The 10,625-nt window shown below is 35.5% G+C and overlaps 1 pseudogene; it reads right to left on the bottom strand.

Annotated features, from left to right (window-relative positions):
• Positions 1 to 612: 612 nt before the first annotated feature.
• LOC102749103 (ADP-ribosylation factor-like protein 1 pseudogene) lies at positions 613 to 1,234 on the bottom strand (annotated as a pseudogene).
• Positions 1,235 to 10,625: the final 9,391 nt, after the last annotated feature.

Below are 10,625 nucleotides of genomic sequence, written 5' to 3'. Positions count from 1 at the left end.
TTTTTTTTCCCTAAAGCTTTCTTGAAGGTCAGGGGCTTTCTCTATGAAAAAGTAGTAAATAGTTACTGTAACTTGTGTGAAGCAGCAGCCGGCCTTAAGTCGTCCTTTCGGCTAAGGGTGGAACGAATACTAGTATATATTGTTCGGGCTGCTCTTAGTTTCTCTTAATCAAAATTATTAGATGATAGAATTCAAGAACTTGTATACATGTTCTTACTTGGTGTACTGATAATCATTTGAAAGTGAAGACTTTGTCATGCAAAAAAAAAAAAAGATATTTATTAGTGTTTATACAAACAAGCGGCAACTACTAATTCAAAAATAGGAGGGTTTTTTTCCTCAATAAGAGTACATTCTTGAATGGGACTCTATTTGAATAAGAATTCCATACAAATAGAATACATAACACAAGAAAGCAAGGAAGGATTTTACATTACATTGAACAGACATTCAGTTGGTTCAATCATGGTGAGTTACCCTTGCAACCAAATACTCTTTATATTTATTACATATATTGTAGTCAGTTCAGTATATGTCAACAATCACACTCTTTTAACATTTAGTAGCATGAAGCACACTTAACACATTTCCAAAGGGAAATGTGATGTGGTCTTCATTTCAGAAGTGCAGAAGTGATTGAATGATTGCTCTTTAATGTTCCAACTAACACTTCCATTGCCTCATCAAGGCCAACGCCTCTGGTTGCTGAAGTTTTGAATAGTTGTCATTTTCAGTCCTTCCATACAAGTAACCCAAGTAAACTTGCCAAATCTGAGAGAGTCATGGCCTGTTCCGTGTCCTGTTTACTTGCAAACACCACTAAAATGGCTTTTCTCAGCTCTTCTTCCTCCAATATGGCAACTAACTCTCCTTTGGAAATGCCAGTCCGGTCTCCATCGCAACTACCTACTCAGAAATGATTGCATCTGTGTTTGAATAATAACATCCCCAGTATGGTCTGATACTTGTCTGTCCTCCTAAATCCCAGACTTGGAATCTAAGGCTCTCGTATGTTACCGTGTCAGCTTTAAATCCAATGGTAGGAATAGTAGCAATGACTTCTCCAACCTGTAAGCTATACAAAATTGTAGTTTTTCCTGCTCCATGTACTCCGACTCCGGCGCTGGTTCCACCTCTGTGTCTGGCTCCGGCTCCAGCTTTGACGTGGTTTCCTGAGAAGTCAGGTATGCCAGCACCTTCCATGTCAGAATGGCCAATACAGCCTTATTTTGACTTAACAAGTCTCAGAGGTATTCTTTCAGATTAACCAATTCTACCTTTATTTCAGCTCAAAATATATTTTTTTTAATTTAGGATAAAATAAGTAGCATCAAGTACCACATAACTCCATTCTAGGGGCTGACATTAATAACCAAATTTTTATTTTATCCTGTATCTTCAGAAATCACCCAGCCACATGAACACTTTAAAACAACAACCTTCAAAAATTAAATAAATGCATAAATAAACAAATAAAGCAACCTTTTACTGGAGATGAATGCACCAATGTATATAATATGGTGGGGTTACAATGATTTCTATTTTATTCTTAATGCTTTTCTGTATTTTCCAATTTTCTAAAGAAAAGTTGTTATTGAAACTGTAACTATCTTTTGAAAATATACACATTTAATAATACGAAATTACTATTATGTGGAACATTCTAAAAAAAAAAAAAAAGATAAAGCTCCAGCCAGCCCCATGTTTCCATTCTATATATCAAAACCACTTAGAAGATGCCCCGTACACAAGTGCTCTGAGACCTCCTCAGGCAGTGGTTAAGTAAAAAACTTTAATTCACCAATTACAACAGGAAAAACTGAATTATAGGATAGTTGATTTGTCCAAGATGCACAGGGACTCTTGGGCACCCCTGGGAAAAAAACACATGGTTAACTCCTATCATTGTGACCACTCCACATTTTGCTCCAAGACTCTCTGCATTACTCAAGAGAGGGTATGGTATGGAACCACACTGAAAAATTCTTGACTTCCCCATCGGTTTTCCTTCCTTTTTCTTCTTAATAAATTGAAGTTTGCCTTTGTCATAATTATGCAACCAACAGAAAGACTTTTAAAAAGCTGTGTTATAAAAAGTACTGCTGCAGGGCACGTGAGTGGCACAGTCAGTTGATCGTGGGACTCGGTTTCGGCTGGGGTCATGATCTCAGTGTCCTTAGATCGAGCCCTATAGAGGGCTCTGCACTCAGCATGGAGTCTGCTTGGAATTCTCTCTCTCTCTCCCTCTCCCTCTGCCCCTCCTGCTTGTGTTCTCTCTCTCTCTCTCTCTCAAATAAATAGATAAATCTTTAAGGAAAAAAAAAGTGTTGCTGCTTTTGTTCCTCAGACCATCAAATAATAAGTCTGATATTTTCATTGAATTGGCAATTAGTTTGACTTGTTTCCAAATTGGCTTTTTTTGTCATTCGGTATCACATAGAAACAACTTTAATCTAAAAGTCACTCGCAACTAAATGTAAGATTATTGATGTAGCTGCTCAGGAAACCCAAAAATTGATATCCTGATGAAAAAGATTCATGCATTTTTACAAGAATAGGTAGCACTTAGAGAGCATTTAGTATGTGCCAAGCGATATTAGCACTTTACATGTGTTAAATCATTTAATCCCTGTAACAACCCAAGGAAAACGCATATCATTATCCTCATTTTAAAGAGAAAAAAACTGAGACATAGAGCAATTAAATAATAGCTAATTAGTAAAGCAGCAAAGAATTGATCTGAGGCAGTCTTGGTCTAAGACCTACGCTCTTAAACACTTCCAATGAGCTGGAACTGCCCCACCACACTGCAAACAATGCTTTGGTTTATTAATCTTGTCACACTGTCTAATGTAGTGATCAGGACCATGGGCTGTGGTGTTCATGCCCAGTCTGCCACTTACTAGCTGAGTATCCTTAGACAAATTACTCTATTAAATAAATATCTTTGCTTCATTTTCCTTAATTTAATACCAAACTTTTACATGATTGTCATAAGGGTTAAATTAGATAATGTTTGCAAAGTGTTCAGCCAGTGTAACCACACATTAAGGCTCCTGTACATGGTTCTTATTAGAATTATATCTACTTTCTAACATAAATTTTGTCCTCAAAGATAGTAGAATGCATTTAGAATGTTTACAGTCAAATGAGAAATTTTCAAGGAAGAAGGCAGATTCCCTTGTTTCAGAACTGAAGAAGAGTCAAAAGCCAAGATTTAGCTGTAGCTGGAAAGTTTTGCAGATCTCAAATGAGTAGCACTTTCATCTAGTTCTTTTATTTCAGGGCACGGGAAATACCCTTACTGGAGTGTTTTTAAACTCTTTTTTGCTGCCAAAAGGCAGAAATACAAACAATGCACTGCTTGTAATTCTTGCCTCAAGAGATCTGTGAACAAAATGAAGAAACAAAGAACTGGCAAGAAGCACTATGCTGGACCAGTTCAATACTACACTGTTTTTGGAGTGAGGGGAAAAAAGAGCAATTTCTTCCATGAGAACAGCCAATGCATATTATTCTAGTGAAAGTACTTAAACACACAGAATAGAGACAGAACATAAAAAACAGCAAATTGTTTTAAGAAAAGAATGAACTCCTATGGGAACAAGATGCTCTGGTTTACTTCTGTACCAGGAGACCAGAGATTAATGCTGAAAGGGAATGTCTAGCACAAGGTCTGGCATGGAATAGGTAAGGAGGTTAATTAACATTTATTAGATAAGGAATAAAAGAATTTTCTACACAACAACCAAAACCTTCTTTCAGGAAAGACAATTACATATTTGCTTTGATTTGTTCTTGGACGTATGTCTTATTCAACTACAGTCATAAAGAGAGGAAGTTTGTTTATAGAAAACTATTGCCAACATTTATAACTATTTGCTCTATTAATATATATTTCAAAGTTTAAAATTTCGTGAAGTTCGGGCTCCCTGCTCGGCGGGGAGTCTGCTTCTCCCTCTGACCCTCCTCCCTCTCATGCTCTCTGTCTCTCATTCTGTCTCTCTCAAATAAATAAAAATTAAAAAAAAATAAAAAAAATAAAAAATCTTAAAATTTCGTGAAGAATAAAATTATTTTCTCTTTTGAAATTAGTAAACTTTGCAACTCTTTGCTGAATAATTCTGAAGACTGCTGAGTGTGCAGAGTTCAGAGATCAGCAGGGATGATGGATACAAAGTAGATCAGATAGTTTGTTTCCGTAAAAAAACATTCTAAACCTGGTGATTGTGATGGTCGCTTTTGTGTGCCAACATGGCTAGTCAATGGACCCAGATATTAGGTCAAACACCAGTCTGTCACTTTGAAGGTACTTTTTAGATGAGATTAACATTAACATGAAAATCTGTAGACACTGAGTAAAGCAGATTACCCTCCATTAAGTTGGTGGGCATCATCCAATCAACCGAAGGCTAAAAAAAGACTGAGGTCTAAAGAAAAGGGAATTCTGCCTCTAGACTACCTTTGGACTCAAGCTGAAACATCAGCTCTTTCCTGGGTCTCTAGCCTGCCAGCCTATTCTGCAGATTTCAAACTTGCCAGCTCCATAGTCACATGAGCCAATTCCTTAAAATAAATCCCCCCTATTTATATATACATATATTACATATACATACACACATATATACATACATATATACACATATACATATACAAATACACACACACACACACACACACACATATATATAAATATACACATCCTGTTGGTTCTATTTCTCTGAAGAACCCAGACTTACACGAAAACATTTATTTAGCTTATAGTTTGTGAGTTGGTAATTTGAGCTACCTTCATCAGGGTAGCTCTGACAATCCTGGCCAGACATAGCTGACCTTGGCTGATCACTCATACAACTGCAGTCAGATGCATGGATAACCAGGGGCTGACTGGTTTAGGATGGCTTAACTGGGATGACTCATCTCTGTTCCACAGGGCCTCTCATCCACCAGCAGGCTAGATAGGGTTCATTCACATGGGGGCTGGTCAGGTTTCCTAGAGAAAACAGAAGCATGCAAAGCCTCTGGAGGCCCAGGCCTGGAATTTGCACAAATCACTCCTGTTGCATTCTGTTGTCCAAAGCAAATACAAGGTCAGACCAGATCCAGGAGGGAGCCAAATATGCTCTACTTTCTGATGACAGGAAGTGCAAAGGGATTGTGGCAATTTGCAATCTACCACGCAGCTGAGTTGAAGCTCACAGAGTGTTAGTGGATAGGAGACTACTGCTGCAGTGGTTAATTTCCATATACACTCTGAAAGATGAATGAGATGTTACACTTGATCTAAAGGAGCTTATAATAGGTGAGACTATGGCAGGGCTAAGAATAACAGTAATAATGGGAAACAGTGATACATGCAATAAATGAAACTATGAAAACCCTAAAATGGGAAATTTAAATTAGGTCAAGTAGACAATAAGACTTCCTGGAAGACATAACACTTGAATGATTATAGTTAGAGAAGTCCATGATAAACTAATATGTATACCTGGAAGAATACCAAATTTTCATTTAGGTAATTAGGTTAGAAAATATTTCATTAGTAGCTTTAGACAGTGATGAATAGAGCTGGTGTTTGAGTTAAAAGGAACTGAGTTGGATGCTTGGTTTTGTCACTTACTAGCTAAGAGAAACTTGAGTAAATTATTTAACCCCATTACTACCTAAATTCCTTATTGTTAAGATGGAAGCAAAAATAGTACTTACCTATTATAAAGGTTGTCTTGTGTGCTAAAAAAAATGTATGTAGAGTTTGACAACAGTGTCTGGAGCATAGTAAGCATTCAATAAATTATGTTTATTGCTACACTTATTCTTTTAAATATTCATTATTGCATATTTTGTTTTTTAAACTCCAACAGAGGATAATTATCAAAAATTCTTTTTAGTGTTAGAGTTACAAAAGTTAAATCAAATTCTTGAATAACTGCTTCTCTTGATCTTAAAAAAACAAAAAGCATAAAACCACCTTGGAGGGAAGAGGTACCCTATGGCTGCTCTCCAAGACTGTAGTGTTCAATGTGGGGTCCACCAACCCATGGATGTCCCCAAGACCCTTTCAGGGTTAAGCAAGTATTATTTCATAATAGTACTAAGACATACTTGCTTTTTCCAGTGTTGACATTTACACTGATTTTACAATAGCAATGGCAGGTAAACTGCTGGGTAACTTAGCACAGATCAAGGCAGAGGCAACAAACTCTGCTAATACTCACTGTATTTTTCACCTCCAAGCACTGATAATAGGAAAACATGTTCGTAGACTTAGGAATTACCTTAAAGATGCAACATACATTATCAATTTTATCAAATTCAATCCTTAGGTACAGGCTATTTTAATATCCTATGTGATGAACTGAGAAACATACATAAAGCACTTCTGTTGCACATTTAATTAAGATAGTCACCTCAAAGAAAATCACTTGTGTCATTTTTAGTTGAAAGAATGGCAGATAAACTATGGTTGTTCAGACTTGGGCATTTCACACACATATTCACAAAAATTAAATAAATTGGGTCTGTCACTTCAAGGAGAGTGTTTGTTGCCAACAATACACTTCCAGCATGAAAGTTTCCCAATACCTCAAGACTTTTCTAATGAGATTGGTGATAATAGGAATGAACATGACTTTGGAGTATTATATTTTAAAGTGGGACAATATTTGGAAGATCTGCATAAGTCATAAACCAATATTTTCAAAATTACCAATGTATAACATTACAAAATCATGCATGTATAACAAATCCATTCAAAGTTCAAGATATAACAGTGGGTTTTAATATAACAGTATAAAAGTTTATCGATATAGCTTCACATTCCACACTGCAAATAACTTTTAAGAGGCTTCCACTAGTCAAGTTTTGGTGAATTATCAAAGAAGAATGCCCATAAATATGTGAAAAGATTATTAAAATACTCCTCCTTTTTCTAATTACATATCTATATGAGGCTGAGTTTTCTCTTATACAACCAAAACCATTTATCACAACAAACTGCATATAGAAAGATATGAGATCCAGCTGCCATCTGTTAATCAGACATTAAAAAATATTACAAAAATGTAAAACAACTTCATTTTTCTCACTATTTTTTTTGGTTTTTGGAAAATATAGTTATTTTTATAAAATTATTGTTTACTTAAAGTGTACTGGGTTTATAATTTTTAAATGAGTTAATAAATCTTTTTTAAATTTCTCAGGTTAATTCCTAATATAGTGAGTATAAATAGATATAATGCATAAAAGCAAAAGCTCTTAGGGGTCCTCAATAATTTTAAGGTATGTAAAGGAGTCCTGAGAATAAAAAGTTTGTGAACCACTGCTTCACAAAACATGTCACTATCATCTGAAAGTAGTTACTATGGACTAGAGCTTTAATTGTCAGTCTCTGTCTACTAGAATATAAATTCTATGAGGGCAAGGATTATTCTGTTTTGTATTCCAAACACTTAGAATATTGCCTAACATGTTGTCAGTGCTCCATGAGCTCTTGCTGAATATGTTAGTTGATTAAGATGTCCATTGAGATTCATGTACAAAGATATTTACTGCAGCATTGCTTACAATAGCTAAATATTGGGAAAATATAAATGTCTACCAATGGGAGATTGATTAAGAAAATGAAGGTACCACCATACGACCATTAGAATGTAAGTCAATTAAGACAATCAAAGGCTATGAGAAAATGTTCACGATATATTAAAAAGTTAAGAAAGTACTAGAAAAGCATACAGACAGTAACATATTAACTTTATTAAGAAATAATGATTATGTCTGCTTAGTAAGGTTCTTTCTAGTCATCTTTATTTTCTTCTCTGCTTTCCATATTTTCTACAAGCATGTAAATAAAAGTTTGAACCATCCACATACTCCACAAACTACTGAGTATATCTCATCACACAGACTGGTGTAATAATAGTGTTTATGCTAATATGAGGGCATTTTATAAATACTAAATTGTACTCAATATCCTCTATTTATAAAGAAGGAAAATCTATGTGATGGAAATGTTAATTCGATTAATCTTTACACTTTTCTGTGCTTTTATCTCTAAATTCAAAGGGTGGGCAATGCAATTCTTAATGTTTTCCATTCAAATAAGTTAAAGTTTTAAAAAGTTAAAGTTCTTTAAGGGGTAACTCTCAATCACCTGAAAAAGTCATTTATATGTTCCCATATTGCTGGTTAAATGAAACACGATTGCACATATTACAGGGGGAAAGGTATTTATTTGATCTTTGGCAGTTTCAACAGTGCAATTTCTACTATATGTTGCATACTGCTTAAGTTGATCATATAATTTAAGTGGCAGAACTATGAAAAATCAATCCTACATTAGAATCAATGTATTGTATCAACTAGCATCAATTATTGTATCAATTATCATCAATTAGGTATTATACATAAAAGTTTTATGAATATTTTGAGTCTCACAACAAGTTTACAAAATACAGCATATGGGAAACAGAGGCATGGGGAGTTTGTGTGGCAGTTCAGGCTTACACAAGAGAGCATGCCTACACTGACATATCCAACAGAATTATAGAGATGGGAGTTAAGTCAAGGGTTCCTCTGACGCCATTATGGCAGATTCAGAACAATTTGACAACATGCTGAATTATGTTTTTCTTCATTAATACACTCCATTAACTAGACTTTTTTTTTTTTTAACTTAGGGAGAAGTGACCACATTTAATCCTACCACTTACAAGAATAGAAACAATTTCTTACCATTGATCTTCTGGTTGTCTTAAAAAAAGTTAACTTCAGGACTCCCATTTTGATTTCAACATGGCTCTCAATATGAACTCCTGTGGGAGTTCTCTTGGGCTGCAGAGCCCAAATAGATATGCTGAGAATTCAGACAGATGCTGATCCCATAAATGGCACCAAAGTCTAATGCATACTATTGGTTTGATATGGTTATTATATTTTGGCCCTCTGGCTCTTTCATCTCACCAGTCTGTGTGTGGTTGGGATATTATTCTATAAGGAAGTGCTTAAATTGAAGAAATACCAGACTCACAATAAATAATCCAAATAAAGTATGTCATGATGTTTATATTTGGTTCTGTCTACTGAGAATTGATTAATAGCACTTTGGCCCTGTTGATTCATCACCTGAGCATGTTTATTTAAATATATTCCCTCCTCCTTCTTTCACCTCCAGGAATCATTTTTTTCACTATCTCCCATATGCATACTTTTATTCTTTTTAACACAGCAATTACAAAGAACTAGTCATAACTCCTATTTCCCCCACGTATGCTTATAGAAATACTAGATATGCACACTGGTAAAATAGTAGATACAATATCTTTAAATCTTTTTGAAGTACACTGATGAGCTGGCAAGAAAGTAAGGAATATTAAGAATTATAAACCTAAGTCAAACCAGAGACCTGGAACGTAAGCAGAGCACTAAAACCAAAACCGAGTTGTGACTATTGGACTTTTGCCAAACTCAATGAACCTTACCTACAACTTTAATAACCTGGTAGGTAGTTGGAAAAAAATAGAAAGACAAAGGCCAACGCTGATTCAAGAGCCCACCCAGGTCTTCAAAGAGTGGGAATCTTGAAGTTCAGAGACAAGATTAATCATAATACATAAAATTAAAAAAAAAAAAAACAGTGCCCACATTTTCTATACGGAACAATCCCCATTACAGAAGTCAAAGAGAGAGCAGACATCTGATCTCTTTGCACCTGGGAAGCTAGAGCAGAGGCACATAACCAAGGCTTGACCAATCAGAGCTTCTGCCCAGGTCTGGGAGCTTGAGAAAGTGATGCAAAGCTTGGAGGATGGTAGAGTCTGTAAAGCCATTGTAACAGTACTGTTAATAGCACAGCAGCCTCAAGGAAGCAGCTCTTCAAGCTGCCTAGTTTCACTGGGTTCCTGCATATTTTGAATATGGTTCTCAAGACTTGTAATTGATTCTTTTATTATTACTTCTAGTAAATTTATACTTAAATTAGCCAGAGTTGATTTCTGATATTTGCAAATGTACCTCATTGATACGCTCTTGTCCAAACTCAGAAATTAATACCAAAGCCAGAGAATTCTAACTGCATGATAGGGCACCCAGGAAAGCCTAAATGTAAATAAAAAATGGTAATCTGACCTAGGAATAAATCTAACCAAAGAGACAAAGGATCTGTACTCAGAAAACTATAGAATACTCATGAAAGAAATTGAGGAAGACACAAAGAAATGGAAAAACGTTCCATGCCCATGGGTTGGAAGAACAAATATTGTGAAGATGCCAATGCTACCTAGAGCAATCTACACATTCAATGCAATCCCTATCAAAATACCATCAACTTTTTTCATAGAAATGGAACAAATAATCCTAAAATTTGTATGGAACCAGAAAAGATCCTGAATAGCCAGAGGAATGTTGAAAAAGAAAAGCAAAGCTGGCGGCATCACAATTCCAGACTTCCAGCTCTATTACAAAGCTGTCATCATCAAGACAGTATGGTACTGGCACAAAAACAGACACATAGATCAATGGAACAGAATAGAGAGCCCAGAAATGGACCCTCAACTCTATGGTCAACTAATCTTCAACAAAGCAGGAAAGAATGTCCAATGTTAAAAAGACAGTCTCTTCAACAAATGGTG

The sequence above is a fragment of the Leptonychotes weddellii genome, unplaced genomic scaffold, assembly GCF_054177405.1.
Source record: "Leptonychotes weddellii isolate Sample4059 unplaced genomic scaffold, ASM5417740v2 HiC_scaffold_5850, whole genome shotgun sequence".
NCBI classification, from domain to species: Eukaryota; Metazoa; Chordata; class Mammalia; order Carnivora; family Phocidae; genus Leptonychotes; species Leptonychotes weddellii.
This window is presented reverse-complemented; position numbering and strand designations above follow the sequence as displayed.